Source organism: Bufo gargarizans, chromosome 2, assembly GCF_014858855.1.
Source record: "Bufo gargarizans isolate SCDJY-AF-19 chromosome 2, ASM1485885v1, whole genome shotgun sequence".
Classification (NCBI taxonomy): Eukaryota; Metazoa; Chordata; class Amphibia; order Anura; family Bufonidae; genus Bufo; species Bufo gargarizans.
In genome coordinates this window covers 508,510,580-508,537,811 of record NC_058081.1, presented here as the reverse complement: position 1 = coordinate 508,537,811, position 27,232 = coordinate 508,510,580, and the positions used below count along the sequence as shown (strand labels likewise).

The window sequence follows — 27,232 nt, the reverse complement described above, 5'->3', positions numbered from 1 at the left end:
ATGCTGATGATCTATCCATAGGATAGATCATCAGTTAAAACAAAGTACAGAAGCCCTTTAATCATTTCTAAGCAGCCATAGTATTTGCGACTGATGCAACAGATCAACTTTGGGGTTGTAGAGGTAACAATTTCATTGGGGTCTCAATTCTTGAATTTCTGTAACTCAGACTGGCATAGAAGAATACTAGCACTATAGGGACAAATGCATGATAGCTCTGATGATTATACTGCCATAGATGGAGCAAGGACACACGTAAAACAAAGATTAAAATGGGCCTAGCGTCTGACCCTGGTTAAATCCACTATATTCTCATCCCCCTGGGAATGGAGAACTTTGGCCTTGATTTATCATGACCAGCATGTGCTGTGTCCATCTGATAGGGCCTGCGCTGGCCAGACGAGGCATTTCATTTATGACAAGGCTTAGACCTCTTATTAAATAAAATGCCTCCTACGGCAGTCTGTTCAGCAGAATGAAATCTACTCCAGCTCTACTCCAGATTTCAGTCATCTTTTAAGTCAGTGTGTAAATGATGATGAATGTGTTGAAGTTGATGGCCCTGCCCGAACCCTGCCCTCTTCATGCCCCCTTTTCGGACAAGGGGGAGGTGTAAAAACACCAGTTGTGACTAGATTTAGCTGCAATGGTGTTTTAAAAGTCACACAACCATGTTTTTTTTCATGTCAAAAACACAGCCTACGGGGATGATAAATTTCCTCCTTAGTACCATTTTGCCCACATCTAATTTCCAAAATCCCATGTAAATTTTACAGTGAGCAGTACTGAAATCTCAGAGACTGTAGGCACAGATTGTCCATCCGCCTCTCACAACATCTAGCACCCTCTGCCTCTTCTTAGGTGTCATCTTCTCTCCCATACAAGTGTAATCTTCTAATTATCATATTCATATGTAGATTCCTCAGGGGCCATCTGTAGGCAGAGGCCCACTGTGCCTATATGTAAATTAAGTCCTTACAATAATTAAGCTTTACCTTATAAGACTAGACAACCTCTTGACTCTCCTGATCAGTACTGAATAGTCCTGGAAGTTTCTAATATTCATTAAACAGTAGAGGAACATCTTCCAGCTCAGGTATCTCCAAATGATTCCTATCAGCAGATAATAGTCGTGTTTGTCCTTTACCTGATTCCTATAATGAAATCTTCAGAGTACGCTAGGCCACCCCTCCCCCGCCTTCCAGATGATTTGTTCACACATTATTAATTGAAGTGTCCGACTGCGCTATCACAGCCAAGTGCTTCCTAATTAATTCACATTAAAACCAGGACCAAGGTGAAGTATTTTAAGGTAATTGCACAAATGTGATAGTGACCACAAATTAAATTGATTTATATTGGAGCATTTTGGATCCCAGACCCCATCACCTCATATTCGACAGGTTAGCTCATAATTTTCCTTAATATGCTAATCCTGGCAGAGATGCCTGCTGTATTCATAGTCTTTAGCTGCATTTCAGTGGCTAAGTACTGGAATTAAAAGACTATAACCTAAGCAAATCTATTCAGGAGTGACAAGGGACAAGACTTTTTTTTTTCTTCTATTTTTCTTTTTAACATTTTGTCTTTGTGGAAATGTAAAATATTTATTAATTCTTGTAGCTAATTCACATGATCCACTGCATGCACCATAGTACAATTACTGTAATATCCCAGAATGCATTCAGAAAAAAGAGAATGCATTGACATGTAATTATTTATTTGCATCACTAACATATACCACAATATTGTATGGAGATCATTATCTGTCACATTAGTTCCTCTCCCCAATACAAAGGGCTAGGCATGCTCCCCATTTGACAAGAGTGGTGCCAACCAGTTTTTCTGCCCTGTTTAAAGCATGTAGATATAGGGCTAGGGCACAGGATGGAAACTTTGATCTATTTCGCCTAACTTTCCCCAAGGAGACTCGCAATCTAATTACTCTATAGTAATTTGTCTGGACAATAGGTGTGGGACAAAATCAGAAATCCATGAGGAAAGCCACCCAAACATGAAGAGAACATGCAGATGTTGCTTCTAAACTCCATGCAGATGTTGCTTCTGGTCTGATTTGAACCCAGGATTTTAGTGTTTCAAGGCAACAGTGCTAAACACCTCTTATGCAATGATAATACCTCTAGGATTAGGAATATGGTCAGGAATGAAGAATTTGGACATTGGTTCTCCGTCGGTCAGACCTGGTGACATCATCATTATGTGTCAGCATCCTTCCACTAGATGGGTGGAGACTATGCTGGTCTCCATATGTATATGAAGATCCAGCATAGGCACTTTCTGACAGCAGGACTAGATACACAGCCTGGAAAAGATAGCTCCAAGCTAGACCTTGGGTAGTCTTCTTATGGAAAAATTACTTTGGAAATGTTGTGTTGTATGTTGCCAATGGTGCCGAAGTAAATAACACATACCTATCTTGTCCTCTGTATATACTTTATGCCTATTGTTAGGGCTCCAGTTTGGAGCCATAAATATACATTCCATCTAATGGTTGTAAATCCTCCATGAGGACATTGCTGATAATCTGAAACTAAATTTAACACTATGAACTTGTCATGAACCTACAGTATGTGTCCATGATAGTGTATATCACTGACATAGGAGTTGTCCAGGAGCCATAAAGAGTTAATATTCACAATACTGTATTGGTTTCTTTATTAGTTGGCACCCAAAAGTATATAAAAATAACCTCTAAACCCCAAATCTAAAAACTGCCAACAAGTAGAAGGTTGGGGGGACTTTATAAGAGTTAATTGGCATTTTCAGGAGCATACAATTTACGGTCTATTTTTAAGATAAGCCATCATAGTTTATTTAGTGGGGAGTTAAAGGGTAATTTGAGCTAAAAGGATCTCGCCTATCTACTGGAAGGAAAATAAATGCTAGGTTGGTGGGTTCCTACCACTTATTTGGTGGGGAATTAAAGGGTAATTCGAGGTAAAAGGATCTCGCCTATCTACTGGAAGGAAAATAAATGCTAGGTTGGTGGGTTCCTACCACTTGGCAGAATGGAGAACCCCAAGACTGTTACTAGGAGTTTGAATGGGGCAGTAGTCAAGCTTGTGCTCTGCCACTCCATTCATAGCCTATGACACTGACAGAAACAGCCAAGCACAGATTCTGGCTGAAATACACCTTTAAGCCCGTGGATCTTTTCTGATCAACAGAATGACAGGCCATGGGAGTCCAGCAGGCACCACATTCCCTTTATTTTTTTATAAAAGCAAGACAACTGTCACATGTACTACATCTTAGCTCAGGTGGGGTCAGGGCTCTGGCAGAACCTGAAGGACATGTATCTTTTCCTATCTTATGTAAATATGAAAATTGTGGCCCAAACTTTTTATCTATTACTCTCTTTAGTAGCCACTTTACCAAATGCAGCCTTGGGAGCCATAGAGCTTTGGATAAGATCTCAGCTTTTATCCAATGCAGAGATGGAGTTTCATCATGTACTGTGCCGACTGTAACTGGCCATGACTTAAATAGAAGTTACTACCGGTCCTGTGTGCAATGTTCCATTCAGCACTTCCTGAATCATCCCATGCATCTGGTGTCTCTTTGAAGGTAACAGAGAAAAAAGCTCTGTATATTACAGGAACTAACTGTAGATATGAGATAGGGATGGTCAACTGGGGGCTAGTCCATCAAGAGATACCGATATACCAGGACTGAGTGTTATTTTGCGTGATGTCCTACATGGGACTGCCAAATAACTTACTGCAGCATTTTCTGCTCTCAGTGCACCAACAACACAGACAGTCCTAACCAGTGCATTCAGCAACGTCACGTGTGTGTATTTCTGTGCTCTTTTAATTTGCAAAGTGCTAGTAGTTTTAATCTACTTTCTTAAACTGTATCTACCAATAAGGTTACTGTCTTAAAAACCAGGTTCATAAATGATTTGGACCATTTTCTTAAAGGGAACATGTCACATTGAACATTTTGTTTAATCTGTAGGCATAATTTTATTGAGCAGGAGGAACTGAGCAGAATGATATAAAGTTTTGTAGTAAAAGACATAGTATAAGGCTACATTTACACAACCGTATGAATGAGTCTGCATCCGTTCCGCAATTTTGTAGAACGGGTGCGGACCCATTTATTTCTATGGGGCCTCAAAAGATGCGGACAAGACACCATGTTGCTCCATGCCGCGGGCCCGCAAAAAAAATAGAACATGTCCTATTCTTGTCTGCAATTGCGGACAAGAATAGGAATTTTCTATGATAGCCGCTACATGTGCGGTCTGCAAAACACAACGTTCGTGTGAATGTAGCCTAACTTGCATTTTATTCATATATGAACCTACCACTTTGAGGTTATGAGTCAAGGGGCGGTCCTACTCATTCCCGCTGGATTCATAAGCTATGAATGATCAGCAAAATAAAAAAATTATGGTGATATGTTTTACCAAAAAGCTACATATCAGTCTGCTTAGCTCCTCCTTGCCTATTACATGCTGCTCACAGACAGAGAAATAAGTCCAAATCAGCTGGTTCCTTTAATATACTTGAGGTCTTCTCCACTACGTAGCTTATCTGTAAACAACTGTGTACAGCTCTAATTTAGTTAAAGAGGTTGTGCAGCCTGTTTGTATTGGTGACCCATCCTCAGGACAGGTCATCAATATATGATCGGAGGGGTCTGACACCCGGTACCCCCACCGATTAGCTGTTTGAAGAGGAGGCGGTGCTCCATGCAAGTGCTACTTCCTCTTCATTACACTGCATCTTGTCTCGGGTGTGGAGTGTAGTTACTGACTATATTAGTTCACTTGAATGGAGCGAGTACTTGTAATTACATGGGAGACGACAGGCAGTGTAATATAGAGAAAGCAGCGCTAGCATGGAGCTCCGCCTCCTCATGAAACAGCTGATCGGCTGGAGTGCCGGTTGTTGAACCCCCGCTAATAATATATTCATGATCTCTCCTGAGGAAAGGTTATCAATATAGATAGGCTGCACAATCCCTTCAGTGAAAGCCATATGTAGCATCCCTTAGCAGTGATTATAGATAGCTGTGATTTTTACTTTGAAACATATTACTGAGGAGAGCCTATGTATTCCTCTGGAGTGGTTTCATTTAGATACTGAATTGATCAGTCTAACTAAATTGGTTGTATTTTAAATATAATTACAACAAATTGAAGAAGATGCCTAGAAATGAGAATTTCCTGATCCACCACAAAAAAAAAAAAAAACAACCTCCCTGGAACGATTTCCACAGATATTTTTCTTACCAATCCCCCCCTGTCTTCAACATCCGGCTTGTGTCAAGGAGTGGTGATGTCATCACAAACTATGATAAAATTACAAGACCTGCAAAGCTTTAGAGAGTCCATTGGGGGCTGAAGACCAATTACAAATCCAGTGATGGAGAGTTCATGGTGACAAACACCATGAGAAGTTACATGAATTAAAGCAATAGATAGACTAATAGATAGACTAATAGTGTAATCGAGGAGTGCGCCTCACCACCCCCACCTCAATGGCCTATGAGATATATTAGCATAAACAGCTATTGTTAGGTCAAGGCACAGATAGGCTGTGTTCCTGTGCTGTTGGCACATGGAGGGAGATGCCCAGGGGTAAATAAAGTCTAAAGGTGCCCATACACCTTCAATAGTTTTCAATGAACCACAATTTGGGCTGACAGCTATCCCTCCCCATATCCCCATAAACATACATGCACAGTTTGATTGTGCATGTGCATTGACCCACAGGGGAAAAGCTGTGAGGAAGATGGGAGTGGTATTGGCACTGATAGGAGTAGTAGTGGTTCAGTGTGGAAGTCCTCACTCTAGCACTCCCTGGGCCTGGGCAGCAGCGAATTAATAAGGCACCCTTTCTTCCCTTGGGGCACTCTTTGACTCTTTGTGGCTCCTGTCTGGTGGTAGTTGGGGTACCTTTGATTGAATGTTTGTCCTGGTGCATGACATGAGGTCAGGTAGTTTGAGAGCAGGTGAACAGTGGAGAGTTGACCAGGCCCAGTGTAGTTGCAATAAATAAAGTTTCTCTTTGTTGAACAGATAATGGGAATAGTAGTTCATTCAGTAGCAAAGATACAGTTTGGAGGTATGTTACAGAGTAGCACTCTCCCAATAGTTGTGTACTAACAATGATGGTAGTAATAGTCCACCCTTAGTCTCACTCTACGTTCACACATCTAAATAACCGCAGATATGCAATTCCATCTTCATTGACTCTTTCTGCAATTTCTAGGCTGATGGGTCTTAGATTCAGATGGCCAGTCCCTCTCGAAGTGTGGTGGGTGCCATAGACAATTAACCCTTTCCACAAACAGTAAAGCATTAATGCCATAAATGAGAAGTGTCTTACTGGCTGAATCCACTTTGGGCCTACTTAGCAAGAGCTCACACATGTTGGTCTTGTCTCTAGCTTCTCTGACTAGACACTCACACTAACTAGAGGAGACCGGACCTGCCGGCAACCTAACAAAGACGGCCAGTGCTAACTGTTTTATGTCCATACACAACTATTTGGAATACATAGGGGGAGATTTATTATCTTGTGCTGCCTATGTGGTGAAAAAAAGTTACAATGCGACTTTTTAAACACCACTTGTGACAAATTTTGTCACAAGTGGCGTTTCTATGCTGACAGGGTGTAAATGGATATGGAAAATCTATAGTAGCTCCAAGCTGCCATAGATTTCATTCTGGTGCAGGGCTTGCCGGAAGATGCTCCTAATATATAGTGCAAAGAGAGATAAGTGCTTTTAACATTAAAACACAACATTCAGCTTTTAGCAAACAATTAACCTTTAACAGTGATCTACTGGGTCATTGCATATGCGCTTTCTAAGTGGAAAGAGGAGAAAAGTCGCTGTCTGACACTTCTAGTGGATGGTTTAGCTTCAGAGAGAACAAAACAATAGAGCATTGAACTTCAATGTGCTCAATCCTTTTTTTCCCCTACTTCATCATCAGTGGATTGTTGGGAGTTTCCCTTACACATTAGATTGTTGGTTCAGCCAGCAATAGCCTAATGTAGGACCTAAAGTAGGTTAATTGTTAAGCTACCATAAGAAAAAAACCCTAGTGGTAGCGAAAATGTGCTTGTCTTCTGTTGGACCTTTGAGGCCCATTAATATGGCAAAGCCTAGGTCCACCAAAGGACTCTCTGGTACTCACTTGGTTTGGCCCATCCACCTTTCCATGGGAAAGGTGAGAGCCCATTCACAAAGATTTTGTGGTGCTGATTTTGGCTTGTGTTCCCTGCAGAATCAGCGCCAAAACCTGCCTCCAAACAGCCTCCTATTCATTTCAGGGGGAAGCAGCACTTGCTACCCTATGAATTTGTAAAGCGATGCGTAATATGGTGGCACTATATAAATAAATATTATTATTTTTAGATTTTTTTTCAACATGGAAAATGTCAAGGAAAAACTGGCAAAAAACTGTAAACTGAAATGCAGATTTGGATTGAAGCATACACTCCCCATAAAAAGTGTGTCAAAACTGCAAAAAAAAAAAGAGACAAAAAAAAAGAATGGATTTAGCACTGATTTTATCTGTCGTATGTACTGTAGGGGATTAGCTCTTTTCCAGGGGTTGCAAAAACACACTTCTTCACAGAAACCAGGATTTAGGGGCCAAACTGTGCTTTATTGTGGCACACGGCATAAAGCAAAAACACACAAAGCCAAAATAAAATACCTTGCCCGTCTGGGCCCTAACTAAACACATAGGTTTCCCTGACTCACCTAAAGCGTAGCACAGTTCACACCTGTGATGAGATGCGGCTTTCCCAGCCCAACCTTCAGCAACCTCCAGGCTGCTCCCACACCAGGGTCTCTTGTGGGATAGTGGTCTCTCAGCCCTCCCGGCTCAGACCACACAGAGCCACTCCAGCCTTCTGTGTGCAAGTCCCCCAAAGTCCAGGCTATTGCATAGCCTCGTGGCCCCTCAGCCTGGCTTATCTGAGACCACACTGACAGAGCCTCACCAGGCCTCTGTCTGCACACTCTCCAGAGTGAGACACACCCAAGAACAAGTAGCAGGATTAAATAGGATCCCTGGACATGAGCATGCCCTAAGTCCCGGACCGGAGCCTGGGGAAAACACTTCAATGTTCACATTGCTACAGTACATACAATACATAACCTATATCTGCAAAAGCCCGGCTATAGTAGCTAATTGTGAGGTGGAGATGGGCGTAATGGGTTCCTGAATGTTGCCTCCTACTAATGATAGAAGGGCAAGGAGTTGGGCATATGCTTTGCCAGAACATGAGCGTATGGAGCAGAAACAGAGGGGCACATTATAACTTTAACTTGGTTCCCCTCCCCTCTCTGTTTGCCCTTGATTTTTTTCTATACATTTACTATGTGATTTAGGAAAACATTTGACACAGTATTTAGAATGTACATTTTGAAGCTGCTTTTATTACCGGAGTGCATTACTTTGACTAACAGGAGCCAGAGCAGCATGAATCTTCATAATGTTTTCACCTAATCTACAATCTCAAAAGAGAGAAAAAATTGGAAATGCGATAGAGTAAGTCATGTTGATGAATGTGTCCCGGCGGAGGGTAGAGCATTTGTTTGTCCTGGCTTAGTTTCAGCTCCATTTCTATGCAGTTCACCATAGTCTTTAGACCTCCCATGTCTTGTAGTCTAAATAGTTATCAGTAGATGACTTCAGAGTAGATTGCTGACCAGGTGACTTTGTATTATAGAACTTCCTGCCAAGATCTCTCTATTTTCTGAAAATTCATACAATATGGCTGTAATAATACTACTTTTTAGAACAAAAGAAGGCACTATAGCTGTTCATGACAGGATGTGTCATCTGATCATTCGTGGCTGTGCACGTCAGGAGCGGTCATCTGATCATTGGTGGCTGTGCACGGAAGGATCTGTCATCTGATCATTGGTGGCTGTGCACGGCAGGATCTGTCATCTGATCATTGGTGGCTGTGCATGGCAGGATCTGTCATCTGATCATTGGTGGCTGTGCACGGCAGGATCTGTCATCTGATCATTGGTGGCTGTGCACGGCAGGATCTGTCATCTGATCATTAGTGGCTGTGCACGGAAGGATCTGTCATCTGATCATTGGTGGCTGTGCACGGCAGGAGCGGTCATCTGATCATTGGTGGCTGTGCACGGCAGGAGCTGTCACCTTCTCATTGATGATTGTGTATGGCAGGAGCTGTCATCTTCTCATTGATGATTGTGTATGGCAGAAGCTGTCATCTGATCATTGCATCCTATTATGGGCTATTAAATATGTTTGTCTTAACGCATTGGAATCATGTTTTCTTCAGCTTGGTAGTGATATTGAAGCTGGGAGATCCCAAATAAACAGACCCGTTGTCCAACCATGCCAGGATTTCAGGTGCCTCTGGGGCAGGTTGTTTCCCATGTCCTGTCAACAAGAGAAAGTTAGAAGGGTTTTCTGGTACTTAAATATTGATGGCCAATATCAGAGTGATGGGAGTCTGACAGCCCACCAATTAGCTGTTTCAGGCAGTCATCAGCCCTGGAACCGTCATAGTGGATGGAGTCAGAAGCACGTGCTGCTGTACTGCAGCTCTGCTCCTATGCAAGCCTTCTGTTCATTGTGTAGATCCAACCAGCTGTAGGAAACAGCTGATCGCCTGACCCCACTTATCTGATATTGATGATCTAAGGATAGGTCATCACTATCTAAGTACTGGAAAACCCCTTTAAGTGCTCCATATACTGTACATTAGCTATCAGTCAAAAACCCACTATCTATCTATGTATCTATCTATCTAGCTATGTCTTATATCTGTCTATCCCTATCCCTATTAATTCTGCATCAATGTTTGGGGTTGAATGCTTGCATCCTAAATTACGTTGTGACATACAGAGGACATGTAGCTTTGGTCTGTTCAGTATTAGCCTGATTACAGCCCATTGGAAATATTTAGTAGGTTTATCTATAAAGGAGTTTTAGTAGTCACTGATCCTCTGCTGTACACAGTCTGAGATATCACAGATGCATATGTATAGTTCAGCTATCAATATACAGGCAGCCGTGTATCATGTACACCGTGGAAAACACCCAAATGTTGCCTGTCACTTTTTATGCAATGAGTGGTCTGAGCAAGATCTACTGTAATTTCACCCTGTGTGCAATGACCCTATCAATCTTCTGTCTGTCTATCTATCTACTGTATCTACATACTCTCTTTCTTTCTTTCTTTCTCCCATGTAGTTATCGATCATTCAGAGTTTGCGAGGTTGCCCGTCTGTCTGCCTGTCTACTCTATCTGTCTATATGTCTACTTTATCTATTCTTCTTTCTACTGTATCTGTATATATCTATCTATTTATCTATCTATGTTTCTATCTATCTCCCATGTAGTCATCGATCCTTCAGATTTTGCAAGGTGGCCTACCATCTCCATGAGTTCTCCCCTGATCTTATAGCACCCTTAGATTGTTTGGGATACCTGTTTAGAATACCTGGTCTGTCTTAAGAAACCAAGAAAAAGAACTCCATGGTGATCTAAATTTGGGTGAACCATAGAAGGTATCACTCCCACATTATACACGGTTAAACACGAATACAATCCATGTGTCTACTCTGAATGAGGCCATATAGTTCCTCATCATCGATTGCAGTTTATTCACCCGTTTTAATATATCATTTTTTCTTTTAGACTTATCAAGAAAGACTCTACCATACAAGAACTGTCCCAGGTAAGTTCTATAAATGTGGTGTCGCTGTTCTTGGTAGTTCTCAGCTTCATTTACAATGTGGAACATAACACAGCTGAACGAAGCCTCCAATGCAGATGTGAACAAGCCCTAAGCAAACTCTATAGAACATGGTTGTGTGTGTGAATTTCACGTTTTATTTCACTTTTTATTTTATATGAGGCTGCATTCACTGTTTATAGCCTCCATAATAGATTCTGTCATATATTGCTGTAAAAAATAGTGACAGGCACCCAAGGGACTCCATGACAAGTCAGTGGGATCCATCAGTGCCTTGGTGTCTGTCATTTGATGGATCTGTTCTCCTTCATTTTCAGTTTTCTCCTCCATGAGGAAAACTGGAAAGGACAGCACAGGCGAGAATCCAGACCTTTTTTAAAAAAATTAATTTCAGTTTTTTATGAATTCTCTTTTTATGTATTTATTTAGTGTTTTATATAGTTTGTGCATTTGAAATTCTTTATTTTTAGAATTTTCTGTCTATATTGTGTTTGCTCTGTATAAATGAGCGGTGATTGTATTGGAAGGGTCTGTTATTATGTTGATAGTTACACTTGAATTTCATGTAAAGCTATATGACCCAAGCTGGCCACAAGATATTAATATAAACATGGCGATAAATAGCGAGCATAGTTTATGACAGGAGAACATGTTATGCGGTACTGTAATATATATGGCAAATGTAACAGATCTCCCTCATACACAAGTTTCCATTGCCTGTCTATATACGTGCAAGACTGTATTTGGCCAAAGTATTGCTATACACTAAATCCACCTAATCCACCCCGACCCCTGCCTGGGATCTAAACCTAGTTTACGTGTTGTTGTATCTATGACAACGAGCCTACAAGAAATATATCCAACCAGTCAAGATGAAAAAGGTATTACATGATTGATAAACTATAGCAGCAACTGTGCATATGTCATGTATAGATTGAAGGTGCGCACATTGCTTCTGGTGGGCAGGCTCGGACTGGCCAACAAGGGTACAGGTGAATCCCCCGGTGGGCCCCTAAGCAAGGTGGGCCCCTAGTCTCCCACCCCCTGCACAGGTGGCACATAACACAGTAGACTTACTTCACTATATACACATATTCAATGTACAGCACCTTAACCAGCCTATGTTCATATAAAAAACTAGATAGATTATTAATAGGGTTGAGCGAACCCGTGGAAGTTCGGGTTCCACCGAACTTCAGACCAAAGTTAGGGTTCGGGACCCGAACTTCACCCGAACTTCACCCCTAACCCGGACCTCATTTAAGTCAATGCGGACCTGAACTTCACTTTATTATTTTCCGTTACAACATGGCTATAACGGAAAATAATAGCATTCTTAAAACAGAATGCTAAATAAAATGTCTATTGAGGGGTAAAAAAAAAAAAAAAACTCACCTCATCCACTTGATCGCGCAGCCGGTATCTCCTTTTCTTCAGTACCTGCAAAAGGACCTGTGATACCGGCTGCGCGATCAAGTGGAAGAGGTGATTTTTTTTAAACCCTCAATAGACATTTTATTTAGCATTCTGTTTTAAGAATGCTATTATTTTCCCATTGTATAACGGAAAATAATAAAAATCACCCGAACACCGAACCCGAACTTCAGTGAAAAAGTCTGGGTTCGGGTCAACTCTAATTATTAAACAAACTCCCCAGTGTATTATTATAGACACGATCAGAGCTGAGATGACTTCTAGTTATAGAGGAAAGCTGCCAGTGTCCTCCTCTTCACAGGACCCACCTTCTCAAAGTCACTGCAGGGACCCCCATATTCAATCATCTGGTAGCATCTTGCTGCTGTGTGAGAAGGTAATATTTGAATGTATCCATACGGTGGGCCCCCAAAATAAATTTTACTGGTGGGCCCTAGGCACCCCAGTCCTACACTGCTGGTGGGCCAAAGGTACCACAGCTCGAAACCTACAGGAGCTTACCATAGACCCTAACTCTATAAATCTAAGTTGACATGTATTTGCGTTTCCCTTAAACCAACACTTCCTATCCCTTTTTTTACCATCGTTATATTCCTCAAAAACAGCCAACTTTGATTTTTTTTTTTATCCCACCGTTTTATGTATACAGCTCCTATGCAGACCATTGTAACACACTGCAGACCCTGTATGTAGTCTTATCCTGCTGTCATGTGTTACTCCATTCTCTGTGCCCCGGTTTTTGTTAAAGGGGTTGTCTGAGATTTTGATATTGACTGACTAGTCTCAGGATAGGTCATGAATATCTGAGCTTTCCATTCACTTGAATTGGACATAGCTTCACCTAGGCCTATGGACTGAGGAACATGATGTCACTGGTTAGGCATTTGATAACAAAATCTAGGTCAATCTACATACAGAAGCAATATATAGGGCTGAATAGGAGCTGTATACACAGAACGGTAGAATATTTTGAAACAAGACTGAAAGCAAAGTAGCATTTTTTTTTTCATTTAGATGCATAAACACAATGAAAATGTGTATATAGCTGTGAGTCAGTTTTCACTGCAGCTCTAGCATTTTTTTCATGAACCAGGGAGATCAGAATGAAAAGTACAAGTGGTTGAATAGAAATGTATTGTACCTAGTTTGTACTACTCATCCCTCATTCATCATAGTAGTTCAGGTGCTAAAGACAAAATGGATATATGCTCACAACTGGATCGGCTATGTACACGAAAACGAGAATGTGACAAAATGAAATATCTCATTTAGATACTTCAGATGTGTCTTCCTTCTACATTCTATAAACATAAACCAGATCCTGTAATTCTGCAAAAGCTTATATTTCAATGGCTGACATGGGCCATATGGTGATATGGTAACAGTATCTAGGAATCTGCGCTGTGATTTACTAAATAGTGGTATTATTAGACAAATGACTGGATTAACGCACACAGTTTGTCTGATCACTCAAACCCCCAAACTACAAAGGCAGAGACACAGGTCGAGACAGCTGGGAGGATGCAGTATGTTCTCATAGGGTGAAATAGATACGCTTAAAGGCTTTGATATAAGAGGATGAAAAAACAGGCATTGGAAAAACGTATTTATACCGTCATTGCAGATGTTGCAAGAAACATATATATATTTAGTAAAGTTCTATCATTCTGGAATTTCTGCTAATCTAGCACTGGGCAAAAATAGTCATAGCGTCAAATAGTCAGGAAATCCCATACCAGATGTTCCAGTACCTTTCTTTGGGGCAGTAATCAGCAATTTGGGGCACACACGCAGGGCAACTTCAGCAGTAGCTGAGTCAAATTGGGGTATGTTTTGAGAAACCGCTGAACCACTAAATTGAAGACGTGGGTTAGGCATGGGATGTGTGTGAGCTTGCCGCGCTCCAAAGCCGCCACCAAGTTACGGCCATTATCAGACACAACCATGCCTGGTTCTAGGTTTAGTGGTGAGAGCCACATCTCAGTCTGGTCTCTTATCCCCTGACACAGCTCTGGTGTGCTGTTTGTCACCTAAGCAGATCAGCTTTAGCACGGCCTCTTGCCACTTCCCCACCCCAGTGATGGCTGACTGGTGCTGCAAGAGGATAATTCTGAGGTGGAGGAGGAGGCGGTGGAGGAGAAGTGGGGGTTGGAGCTACTAGCGCAGGTGGTGGAGAAAACCGTGATGGAATTAGGGCCCGCAATCCTCGGTGTCGGCAGCACCTGTGCCATCTCAGGATTCGACTCGCTCCTGGCATCCACAACGTTCACCCAGTGTGCCATCAGGGAAATGTAGCCTCCCTGGCCAAAAGCACTTGTCCATGTGTCAGTGGTTAAGTGGACCTTTCCAGTAACTGCGTTGGTCAAGGCATGGGTGATGTTACGGGACACAGGCTGGTGTAAGGCGGGCACAGAACACCATGAAAAATAGTGGCGGCTGGGGACTGCGTAACGAGGGATGGCCGCCGACATCAGGCTGCGGAAGGCCTTAGTGTCCACAAGCCTAAGTGGCAACATTTCCAGGGTCAGTAAATTGGAAAGTTGCGCATTTAGTTCTATGGCCTGTGGGTGGGTGGCTGGGTATTTGCCCTTGCATTCAAATGCCTGATGTAAGGATATTTGTACGCTGTGCTGGGACACGGAAGTGGATGTGGTCGCTGATGGTGCTTGCAACGGTCCAGGTGCAGGGCGGGAGACATCCGGGCCTGCGCCTTCGACAGGGGATTGGCCAACACATAACACAGGGGAAGAGGAGGCAGTGGTGTGACCCGCAGACACAGATTTTGGACCCGGACGTTCGGCCCACCTATTACGGTGCTTTGATGCCATCTGGCAGATCATGCTGGTGGTGGTGAGGTTGTTAGTGTTCACGCTCCCGCTCATTTTTGTATGGCACAGGTTGAAAATTACAATTCTTTTGTCGTCCACACTTTCCTCAAAAAAGTGCAGAACACCTACCCCTTGGCAAGGGAGCTTTCCGCAAGGGTGTGCTCCGGAGAACAGTTGCTGGCCTGTTTGGTGTGGCCAGCCTTCTCCCTTTTGCTACCCCACTGCCTCTTCCAGCCTGTTGCGGTGCTGTGGATCCCTCCCCCTCTGTACTGCTGTCCTCGCTCGGCTTGCCACCTTCCCAGGTTGGGTCAGTGACTTCATCGTCCACCACCTCCTTTTCCACTTCCTCACTCTGCTCATCCTCCTGACTTGTTGACCTAACAACAACCTCAGTTATTGACAACTGTGTCTCATCCTCATCATCAACCTCTTGAGACACTAATTGCCGTTGGCTTATTGGCAACTGTGTCTCATCATCATCATCCACCTCGTGAAACACTAATTGCTGTTCCCCACCGTCATCTTCTTGTGATTGTGGATGCTCAAGAGTTTGGGAATCAGTGCACAAGATCCCATGTCCCTCTTCAAGTGGGCTTGTCGAGAGACCCAAATGAAGGAATGGCGCTGAAAATTGTTCCTCGGAATATCCGAGTGAGGGATCACTTTTTAGGCAAGACTCTCCATGGTAGGAGAAAGGAGGATCAGGGTGAGGATTGTGTTGACCAGACTTTTGGCTACTGAGACTGGACTTTGTGGAAGACAGGGTGGTGCTTAACCGACTGGAAGCATTATCTGCTGCAATCCAACCGACCACCTGGTCGCACTGGTCTGACTTCGAGAGCATTGTCATGCGCCGCCCTGCAAACTGGGACATGAAGCTAGGTATCGTGGATGATTGTTTTTCTTGTGCTATGGCAGCAGGCACAGTTTCAATGCGCCAAGGGCCACGAGCCCAGGGCCACGACCTCTGTTTGCACCATCAGCATCACGGCCATTTCCCTGTCCCTTACTGCTCGCCTTCTTCATATTAAATGTTATATATGCTTGAAAGTATGTCACACGTACAATAGTGTAAGATTTGTAAGTGTATGTGCAAAAAAATTAAAAAAGGTATTTGGGATGTGGAAACGTTACACAGGAGAAATACCGCAGATAATGTCAATGATGTCAGCAGCGGCTAATATAAAATGACAGGGAATGTCACAGGTATTTTGGATGTGGAAACGTTACACAGGAGAAATGCCGCAGATAATGTTGTTGATGTCAGCAGTGGCTAATATAAAATTACAGGGAATTTCACAGGTATGTTGGATGTGGAAACATTACACAGGAGAAATACTGCAGATAATGTCGCTGATGTCACCAGCGGCTAATAAAAAATTACAGGGAATGTCACAGGTATTTGGGATGTGGAAACGTCACACAGGAGAAATACCGCAGCCCTGTGCTCTGGTGAAATCTTGCGCCGTTCAGCATTCGGAGAGGGCGCGGTGAGGGAAAGATGCTCGCAGGCTGCCAGCTTCCTCACCGCGCCTGCGCCGACGCGAGATTTCACCAGAGCACAGGCACACAGATGCGAGCGCTGCCTGGCTCTGTCAATCAGGACTTGGAGGGAGGTGACAAAGGTGGGAGAACGGAGCAACACCCCCCCCCCCCCCCCCGCTCCTAGAGGCTAATTAGCATATTATAAAAGTTCGATTTCTGGCGTAGCGGAGGCATAGATAAAAGTAGGAATAGGCTAGTTAGGTTTAGCTGATATTAACACATTGCTAATGTCAGCTAGCTTAACCCCTTAGTGACCACCCATACGTGTTTTTACGGCGGTCACTAAGGGGTCTAAGCGCTGCACGGCTCCCCCATGCAGCGGGGAGCACGGACCCGGCTCTCACATGAGAGCTGGGACCCTGCTCTAACAGCCCGGACCGGCAGGAGTGCCGATCCGGGCTGTTTAACCCTTTACATGCCGGGCGCAATGGCGCCTGCTGCATGTAAAGTGGTGACAGAGGGAGCGGACTCCCTCTGTCTCCCATCAGCACCCCGAAAATAAGATCGCGGGGTGCTGATGTGTTCGGAAGCTTACCTTGCTTCCGTTCAGGGCCCCGAGCCTGTCTTCAGTTATTTCCAGCAGGCTGTGCCTCTCTGGCGCCACCTGCTGGTAAAGGTTTGAATAGCATTGCTATTGAAATGCTATTGAAATGTAATGCCTTATAGAGATAATGTGAAAAAGTGGTTTTAGAGATCCGCTCACCTCTGTTCCCCCACGGTAGGTGCACCAACAACGGTTTGAGTACACCCCTCAAAATTGTGGTTTGAAATAAAATAAATGTGGATGGGCACTCTATATGAAGGTAAATAGGACGTAGTTTATTAATATAATTTCATAAAATGCAAACAATATGTAAACCAAAAATAAATATACACTCTGTATAAAACTCTATAAAAATTTGGAAACAGATCAAATTATCATGCTGCTTCCTGGAAATGGGGCTGATACCTAATATAAATCTCACTTTTTAACAGGACCAGTTTGTCCTGGAAATGAGGTTTTTATATTAGATGGAATTAATCAGACACTCAATCTCCGTTGTATGTAATAGTGTCTGTCCAAATGTACATAAACAAATTAAGATGACATATATAATTTCATTAATACAAGTATATGGTCCTATTGAATGAGGCCACTTGAATTTCTTATTTGGAGTCCTTGATATGTTTTAAATGCTATATGTAGCAAAAGTCCTGCTCAAATTGAGACTCTTTATGAATAATGAGCAATCTCCTTTTATATCCACATGGAGTTCGCTACAAATGTGACCAGTCTTTCTAATGTTGATCTTTAAAATAACGGCATCCAAATCGAATCGCTATGGTGAAAATCCTTGATGATACAGTGGATCTTTCTTTCTCAGTTGGTGATATATATTGCGTCAAGAAAAGTTTTTTTACCCACTATGTGGGCTTACCTTTGCCTATGGTTTGCGGGAACTTGCGACTCAGTTCCTCCTCCACATAGTACGCCGGCGTCCCGGCTGCAGAGTTGATCACGTCCCACGTGTCTCTGCTGCTGATTAGCAGAAGCTGGTTTAGTATAGAGAACTAAAATATAGTCTCTATACTAAACCAGCTTCTGCTAATCAGCAGCAGAGACACGTGGGACGCGATCAACTCTGCAGCCGGGACGCCGGCGTACTATGTGGAGGAGGAACTGAGTCGCAAGTTCCCGCAAACCATAGGCAAAGGTAAGCCCACATAGTGGGTAAAAAAACTTTTCTTGACGCAATATATATCACCAACTGAGAAAGAAAGATCCACTGTATCATCAAGGATTTTCACCATAGCGATTCGATTTGGATGCCGTTATTTTAAAGATCAACATTAGAAAGACTGGTCACATTTGTAGCGAACTCCATGTGGATATAAAAGGAGATTGCTCATTATTCATAAAGAGTCTCAATTTGAGCAGGACTTTTGCTACATATAGCATTTAAAACATATCAAGGACTCCAAATAAGAAATTCAAGTGGCCTCATTCAATAGGACCATATACTTGTATTGATGAAATTATATATGTCATCTTAATTTGTTTATGTACATTTGGACAGACACTATTACATACAACGGAGATTGAGTGTCTGATTAATTCCATCTAATATAAAAACCTCATTTCCAGGACAAACTGGTCCTGTTAAAAAGTGAGATTTATATTAGGTATCAGCCCCATTTCCAGGAAGCAGCATGATAATTTGATCTGTTTCCAAATTTTTATAGAGTTTTATACAGAGTGTATATTTATTTTTGGTTTACATATTGTTTGCATTTTATGAAATTATATTAATAAACTACGTCCTATTTACCTTCATATAGAGTGCCCATCCACATTTATTTTATTATAGAGATAATGCATTACATTTTAAAAGCAATCAAAATACTGTATATTATAGTCCCCTTGTGGGACTTTTAAGTAGTAAAAAAATAAATAAATAAATACACATTTATTAAATAAAAAAATTCCATAAAATAAAAAAATATGCTTTTTTTTCATTGAAAATACGCTTTTCAATGAAAAAAATTGCAAAAAGAAAATATCCCCCATATGTTTGGTATTGCCGCGTCCGTAACGACCCGGACTACATAAATATTACATAAATTATCCCCTATGGTGAACGCCGTAAAAAATAAAAATAAAAAAGACAGAATTTCTAATTTATTCTTAGTTTCAACCGAAAAAAACGTAATAACAAGCGATCAAAAAGCGCCATTTACTCCAAAATGATACCAATGAAAAATACAAGTTGTCCCTCAAAAATCAAGCCCTCACACAACTCCATAGAAAAAGAAAAAAAAAAGTTATGGGTCTTGTGAAGTGGCAATGCAAAATCATTTTTTTGGCTAATAAAAGGGGTTTTATTGGAAAAAAAGTAGTAAAACGTAAAAAAAATTATAAGTATTTAGTATCACTGTAATCGTACTGACCCAGAGAATAAAGATATTATGTTATTTGTACCGAAAAATGAACGTTGTAAAATTTATAATGTAAAAACGCAGTGGCAGTATTGCTATTTTCCCCCATCTCCCTCCCAGAAAGAGTTAATAAAAGTTAATCAGAAAGTTATGTGTACCCCAAAATGGTTCCATTAAAAACTACAACTTGTCCCGTAAAAAACAAGCCCTCATAAAGCTATATAGACGAAAAAATAAAAAAGTTATAGCTCTTGGAACGAGACCATGAAAAAAGGAAGAAAAACTCTTGCTCATAAAGGCCCAAACAGGCTTGGTCACTAAGGGGTTAATAGGGTTAAATCTGGTGACAGAATCCCTTTAAAAGGACTTTTAGGTCTCTGACAAGTTTTTCAACTTAAAAAAATAAAATTTCACTTCGTACACTATCTTTCCCTTCTTCAGCACAGCTCTCCATGACTAACACTGGGCTGAACACTTGATGACGCGTTTCGGCCAGCCAATCACTGTAATGCCAGTAACTAACATGGCTATGGCATTATAGTGAAGGGCAGTACTTACCTGCACATTTATTGGCTGCTTAGCAGCCAACAAACGTGTGGGGAGGAGACTCGAGCATTGCGCTTGAGCACATGCGGTATTTGGCCAAATACCGCCATAGGCCGAGCATCGAGATGCTCGAGCCAAACTGGTGTTCGGCCAAGCATGCTCGATCAACACTAACAGTCATACTTGAAACCAAAGCCTGAAGGAGGCCAAATACCTTGTCTGAAGCCCTGTGCTTGAGATCCATGGATCACTTCCTGCAACCTGCTGAAGCGTTAGAATCTTCTGGATTCTAGAACCTGTTACAATGCATTTGGAAACCCTTTCACTTCACTTTTTTCACATTTTGTTATGTTGAGGCTTTGTGCTAAAGTACAAAATCAATACACCATAATGATAAAAGTGAAACAGAAATTTGTTAAAATAGAGAAGCTAAACATTTGCATGGACATAATTATTTAGACCCTTTGTTGTGACACTTGAAATTTCACTATAGGGGCCTCCTATTTCTTTTCATCATCTTTGAGATGTTTGGAAAGACATATCCCTGTCTGTATAATCTGACAATGAATATCAGACCAAAAACCAGGTCATGAGGAAGAAAGAACTGGCTGTACAGCACAGAGACAGGATTGTGTGGAATCATCTTGAGAACGGTACAAAAAGTTCTGCTGCACTGAAAGTACCCAAGGGCACAGTGGACTCCATAATTCTTAAATAGAATACGTTTGGAACAACCAGGACTATTCCTGAAGTTGGCCGCTCCCACCAAACTAAGTAATCAAGGGAAAAGGGCCTTGGTAAGAGAGGACCCAATGGTCACTCTGGCTGAGCAACAAGATTCTGTGTGCAGATGGGAGAAACTTCCAGAAGGTGAACCCTCACTGCAGCACTCCACTAATTAGGGGTTTATGGCTGTGTAGCCTCTCCTAAGTAAAAGACACACGAAAGCCTGCCTCGGATTTGCAAAAAAGCACCTAAAGGACTCTCAGACTGTGAGAAACAAAATTATCTGGTCTGATGAAACCAAGATTGCACTTTTTGGCCACAAAAGTTATAAGCCGGAGGGTGGCCTGTGATGTTAGATGTTGTTCTGGGTGTAAGGCAGAAGGGCAGGTGCAATGGCTTGCAAATGATGGAGAAGTCAGTAACCAAGCCAGTTGATATCAATAAATAGGTCTCTCTTTACTAAAGTGCAGTAGTACATCTGACATTAACAAACCACAGTTGCAAGTAGATGACAGTGCAAATTCTCCCGTACAGCAATGTATGGACAGCAGCAATTATAGAGGTTGCACTGTAGTCCTCCTTTCCTGTGTCTCTCTAAAATCTCTCTGCAGAACCAGAGGTAGAAAATAAGGTTCTTGTTAAATGTTCCTGCAAATTCCCGGACTAAGGGGTGCATATTTGAGATACAGCTGGCCAAACTGTCTCAAAATATGAAAAGATGTGTTAGCAGTAAAGTCTCTCTGCCATAAACATGCACAATACCTTGCTGACTGACTCCAATGCATGACCTTGTAGATTCTGGACCTACTGACTTTCTCTTGTCTGGAATGATAAAGTTTCTTCCTTGGCTTTAGAGGTTTCATAGATGAAGGTTCTCTGAGCTTGAGCCTAACTCTGAGGAGCTTGCACCTGTAGGTCCTCACTGTAGCACAGCTAGACTCTCTTCTGACAACTAGGACCCACGTCCATCTCCTGGTAACCTAAAGGGATGAGCTAAGGTTGTTAACCCTAAACTGTCCATACAATGCTATTAGGTATACAAATACACTAATTCAGAACATTTAACGTACAATATATACATTACAACACCCTTTGCAGTTCCTCTGTTCTGATGTATTTTACATACAGTATCTGGAGGAAACCAGGCACTGCTCATTACCTTTCCAATACCATCTCTAAAGTGAAGCACTGTAGTGAAAGTATCATGCTGTGGGCGTGTTTTTCAGTGGCTGGGATAGGGAGACTGGTCATATTCTTAATGAAGAACTGATCCAGAGTGGTCTAGATCTCAGACTGGGCTGAAGGTTCACCTTTCAACAAGACAATGACCCTAAGCACACAGCCATGAAGACTGGAGGCTGTAATCCCTGCCAAAAGTACTTTAACTAAGGCTACTTTCCCTTTCTATTTTCCGGTATTGAGATCCGTCATAGGATCCACATTCATTGTCATTGGGGACAAAAAGTAACTGAACAGAATGGAATGCTCCAAAAAGCATTCCGTTTGGTTGCGTTCCCATACCAGAGCGCAAACCGCAGCGAGCTGCGGTGTTTTCTTTCCGTCATAGGATGCAGAGCAAGATGGATCCGTTATGACCCACAATGCAAGTCAATGGGGACGGATCCGTTTTACTCTGACACAATAGAAACGGCTCCACCCCCATTGACTTTCAATGGAGTTCATGACGGATTCGTCTTGGATATGATAAAGATAATACAACCGGATCCGTTCATAACGGATGCAGATGGTTGTATTATCAGTAACGGAAGAGTTTTTGCTGAACCCTGCCGGATCCAACACTAGTGTGAAAGTAGCCTAAGTACTGCCTAAAAGGTCTGAATACTATGTTTTAGTTTTTCTATTTCTATAAATTAGCAAAGATTTAGAACATTCTGTTTTCACTTTGTCATTATGAGGTATTAAGTGCAGAATGATGGGGGAAAAACTTACAATTCTTTTTTAATTTTAGGACAAGGCCACAGCATAACAAAATGTGGAAAAGTGAAAGGGTGTAACGACTTTCCAAACGCATTGTATTTATAATACGATATTGCCAACATTCAAATCCTGAAAATTTGGACATTTAAGTTCTACCACGGGAACACCCAGAACAGGCAGTTCTGTAGCACATTTACATAAAACCTGCCCTTTGTAGTCCGGTTAGCAGGACTATCCCACCAAAATCGGCACTGTTGGCAGATAAAGTGTTCAATATTGGTGTCTTGTATGCGGCAGGCAGACCTTTAGGCCAATTTCGGCACCGGGGTCATGTACAAACTCTACCTCCTCATCCTGCAGAGGCAGGGGTGCTGCAGTGAGCGCTGGATCCTCTTTCTAGGCCAGTGACGCCACATTTATCAGTCACATGGTTTATTTGGAGCTCAGCCCCATTCAAGTGAATGGGCCTGGACTGCAATACCAGGCACAGCCACTATGTGGAGGCTGCAGCACTCACCAAGACACCATGGCCTCTTCAAACCGCTGATGAGGTCAGTATTGTACTCCTGGAACATCCCTTCATATGGATAGCAGCGCTCTTTGTGTACAGTATCCTCTGTTGGAGCCCATACCAATTGACCAGCTTGCTACATCTCCTCTGCACATTGCTCTGCTACACCCAGCCTCTGCTAAACTCAGCTTTGCTACATCTGCACACAGTACCCTTGGAGAAGAAGGAACACTTGAAATTCCTGTCAAATATTGGAAACTTGAACTCTACTTTTTCTATTACTTTGCTTTTTTAAAGCTTGCAGCTAATTTGCAAATCATTTTTAATATTCTGAACAATGGTTTCGAGCGAGCGTCTGAGACAAACACCTTGAATACTTAATAGTTCTCTTTATGAAACAGTAGTGAGTGTTCAGGCGCTTCCCCCTCCATGCAGCGCTCGCAATATTTCATCTTCTTTGTAGACGGCTTGGCACAAATACTTATTAACTACAAACAATATTGCGTTTTCTTGTAGGGGAATGCATGGTGGGGCTCTGCTCTTAAAAGTCTGTGCCAAGGAATGGGATAAAAAAGCAACTTTGTTAAATACAGTCTCTAGAAGACGCAGCAGGTGAAGGGGACATATAGCTTTGCATGGGAGCTGTATACACAAAAAAAAAATATTAGAAAAGTTTTTTTTTTTTTTTTTTTTTTTTTAATGCATCGGGGCAATAGAAATATTGGTTACAAAAGTGTCCATTTTCATGTCAGTCCTCACTGTGGCTGTACTATTTTATTCATGAAGGAGAATGATTAATTAGTATTTCCCATGTCCTCAAGACCTATAGATGAGCCATAGCCAATCAACATACCATATAATAGTCTCCATTTTTCAAACCAGCAACTGAATCGGAATACTTTTGTAATTGCATGGAATTCAAAATGTATTATAGCTAGCGTTGAGCGAATCGAAGTATCCGAAGTGGACTTTGATCCGAATTTCAGGAAAAATTTGATTCGCTGCGAAGCCAAATTACCTCACGCTTTGTGGTAACGAATCAATTTTCCCTGAAATTGCGGTAAAAGCAAAAATATACATACTCAACCATCTTGATAGATGAAGATACCGCGTGAAATCTCGCACACCGTGACCTATGACATAATAACCATGCAGACAAGTCTTCAATCAAGATGGGCGCAACGGCCTCTACCTTATCAAATGGATAAGGTGAGTATATATATATATTATTTTTTTTTGCCGTGATTAACCCCTGAAAGGCCTTAATGGTAGCCTCAGATGTCGCGATCAGCAATGAATGCGGTCTCTGAGGAGTTCAATGACGGGGGAGCAGGGGCGCAGCGTGATCGCCGTTTCCAGTCATTGCACCACTACATACACAAAGCGCATTTCTTTGGGAAATTCAGTGAAGCATGCCTATCTCTAATTGTAGCCACTGAATTATTCAATAAAATGTATCTGTATAGTGCCACCTGCTGATTGTTCTTTATACCTCTGTCCACCTCAGTTACATCGCTGGGGTGGTCCCACATGATCAGTTCTATCATTCAACTGCCACGAGCCACATCTGCAGTAGTGTTAAAAGCTGTGACAGTTACAGGGAGGTAACGTAGCTTATATTTTTTGCAGAGCTACAAAGCAGACATATGGATGTCATAGCGTGCTGTCCAAATTTTCTGTGGACCCATTGAAATAAACGGGTCCTCACCCAATCTGCACGGAATGAAAATGCATTTGTGTGCATAAAACCTAATCCTAAGCCGTGATAGGGAGACAGCTGCAGCAGAAATAATATGCCCCGAGAAAGGACACACCCTGAGGAAAGACACACCCTTAGAAAGGACACACCCTGAGGAAAGACACACCCTTAGAAAGGACACACCCTGAGGAAAGACACACCCTTAGAAAGGACACATCCTGAGGAAAGACACACCCTTAGAAAAGACACACCCTGAGGAAAGACACACACTTAGAAAGGAAACATCCTGAGGAAAGACACACCCTTAGAAAGGACACACCCTGAGGAAAGACACACCCTTAGAAATGACACACCCTGAGGAAAGACACACCCATAGAAAGGACACACCCTGAGGAAAGACACACTCTTAGAAAGGACACACCCTGAGGAAAGACACACCCTTAGAAAGGACACACCCTGAGGAAAGACACACCCTTAGAAAGGACACACTCTGAGGAAAGACATACCCTTAGAAAAGACACACCCTGAGGAAAGACACACCCTTAGAAAGGACACACCCTGAGGAAAGACACACCCTTAGAAATGACACACCCTGAGGAAAGACACACCCATAGAAAGGACACACCCTGAGGAAAGACACACCCTTAGAAAGGACACACCCTGAGGAAAGACACACCCTTAGAAAGGACACACCCTGAGGAAAGACACACCCATAGAAAGGACACACCCTGAGGAAAGACACACCCTTAGAAAGGACACACCCTGAGGAAAAACACACCCTTAGAAATGACACACCCTGAGGAAAGACACACCCTTAGAAAGGACACACCCTGAGGAAAGACACACCCTTAGAAAGGACACACCCTAAGTAAAGACACACCCTTAGAAAGGACACACCCTGAGGAAAGACACACCCTTAGAAAGGACACACCCTAAGTAAAGACACACCCTTAGAAAAGACACACCCTAATGAAACACACACCCTTAGAAAGGACACACCCTGAGGAAAGACACACACTTAGAAAGGACACATATCCTGAGGAAAGACACACTCTTAGAAAGGACACACCCTGAGGAAAGACATCCTTAGAAAGGACACACCCTGAGCTGCCACCTTGAAATAAATCTAGCAGAGCATTTGGAGCAATGAATGGTGAGATCTCTGGATCCATGTGAGGTACAGGGCTGGTTGTAGCTTTGTTAGAAAGAGGATGTCATGTACTTGACTATGCATGATTTTCATATTTTACATTATTCATGGGAGAACCCCTTTAAGCCCTTCCACTGTTATTGCAGATTCATTGGTTAAACCTTATTTCAAGGAAAAACCCAACACATTTTAATAAGAGCTCAGATGAAAACAGGAATATTGCTGTGTAAAAAATGAATAGTTTATTCTGCAAATTAGATGTCTGCTGATAACCGCAGGTTCCTAAAGCAAATTCATGTTTGATTCGCCCTCATCTGCCAGATTTGTTATATCTGTCAGATTCATTTAATGCAAATGCGATTTTGATTTTTTTCCTTCATTGTATAATATATTCTTGTCCGCGCTAGTTAACGGGGAACATGGTACCGTGCAGATCTGGTTATTGAAAGTGACTGATTAGACCTTGGCACATCCTCAGAATTTAGTCTGATTGTTAGAGTTGGCGATACCTCCTCAAATACACCCACAGAATATGGACGCATTCACATGGCAGTAATGGGGCCCCAGTTCAGCGTCCAGCCGCAAGACTATCCGCCCTCCCCCCAGCTCCATGGTTCAAGTGAACCAAACTTAGAGCCACATAGGGTTCTGTGATGATCTAATTTCGGTTCACTTTAATCATGGGAGGGGGTCTTGCAGCTAAATGCATCCGCTAAAATGTGAACACATTACAGTAGCCTGAATGCAGCCTTAGGTCTCATGCACACGAACATATGCCGGCCGCTCCGAGGATCGGCCCCCAACTTAAATGGGTCCGTGATCCGTCGGCAACTCAGAGGCACAGAGAGAAACCCCCCGGAAGCATTATGGAGTGCTTCTGGGGGGTTTCTCTCCCTCGCCCCATTCCATCCCACTCCTTATGGATTGCGGACCCATTCAAGTGAATGGGTCTGCATCTGTGATACGGTGTGCACACGACTGGTGCCCGTATATTGTGGACCCGCTGTTTGCTGTCCGCAATACGGGCACGGCTGGGCAATGGCTGTGTGCAGGAGGCTTTAGCAAGGAGCCATGAGGTGGATCTCCTATATGTAGTCACTTTAAAATGGACCTGCCATCCCTCCTGACAGGACTGTTTCAGTAAATTACTTGAAATCTACGTGAAATAATAATTCATGGGCACAATTCTTGCCGCATAAATT

The 27,232-nt window shown here is 42.4% G+C and overlaps 1 protein-coding gene across 2 annotated transcripts in view; it reads left to right on the top strand.

Moving 5' to 3' along the window:
• The window catches only part of TSPAN9 (tetraspanin 9), a 490,638-nt gene that overhangs the window by 124,063 nt on the left and 339,343 nt on the right, over nt 1–27,232 (top strand). For both annotated transcript variants that reach the window (XM_044281283.1, XM_044281282.1), the window contains exon 3: nt 10,680–10,719. The gene's annotated coding sequence lies outside the window, so the exon portion shown is untranslated. The remainder of the gene's footprint in view (nt 1–10,679; nt 10,720–27,232) is intronic.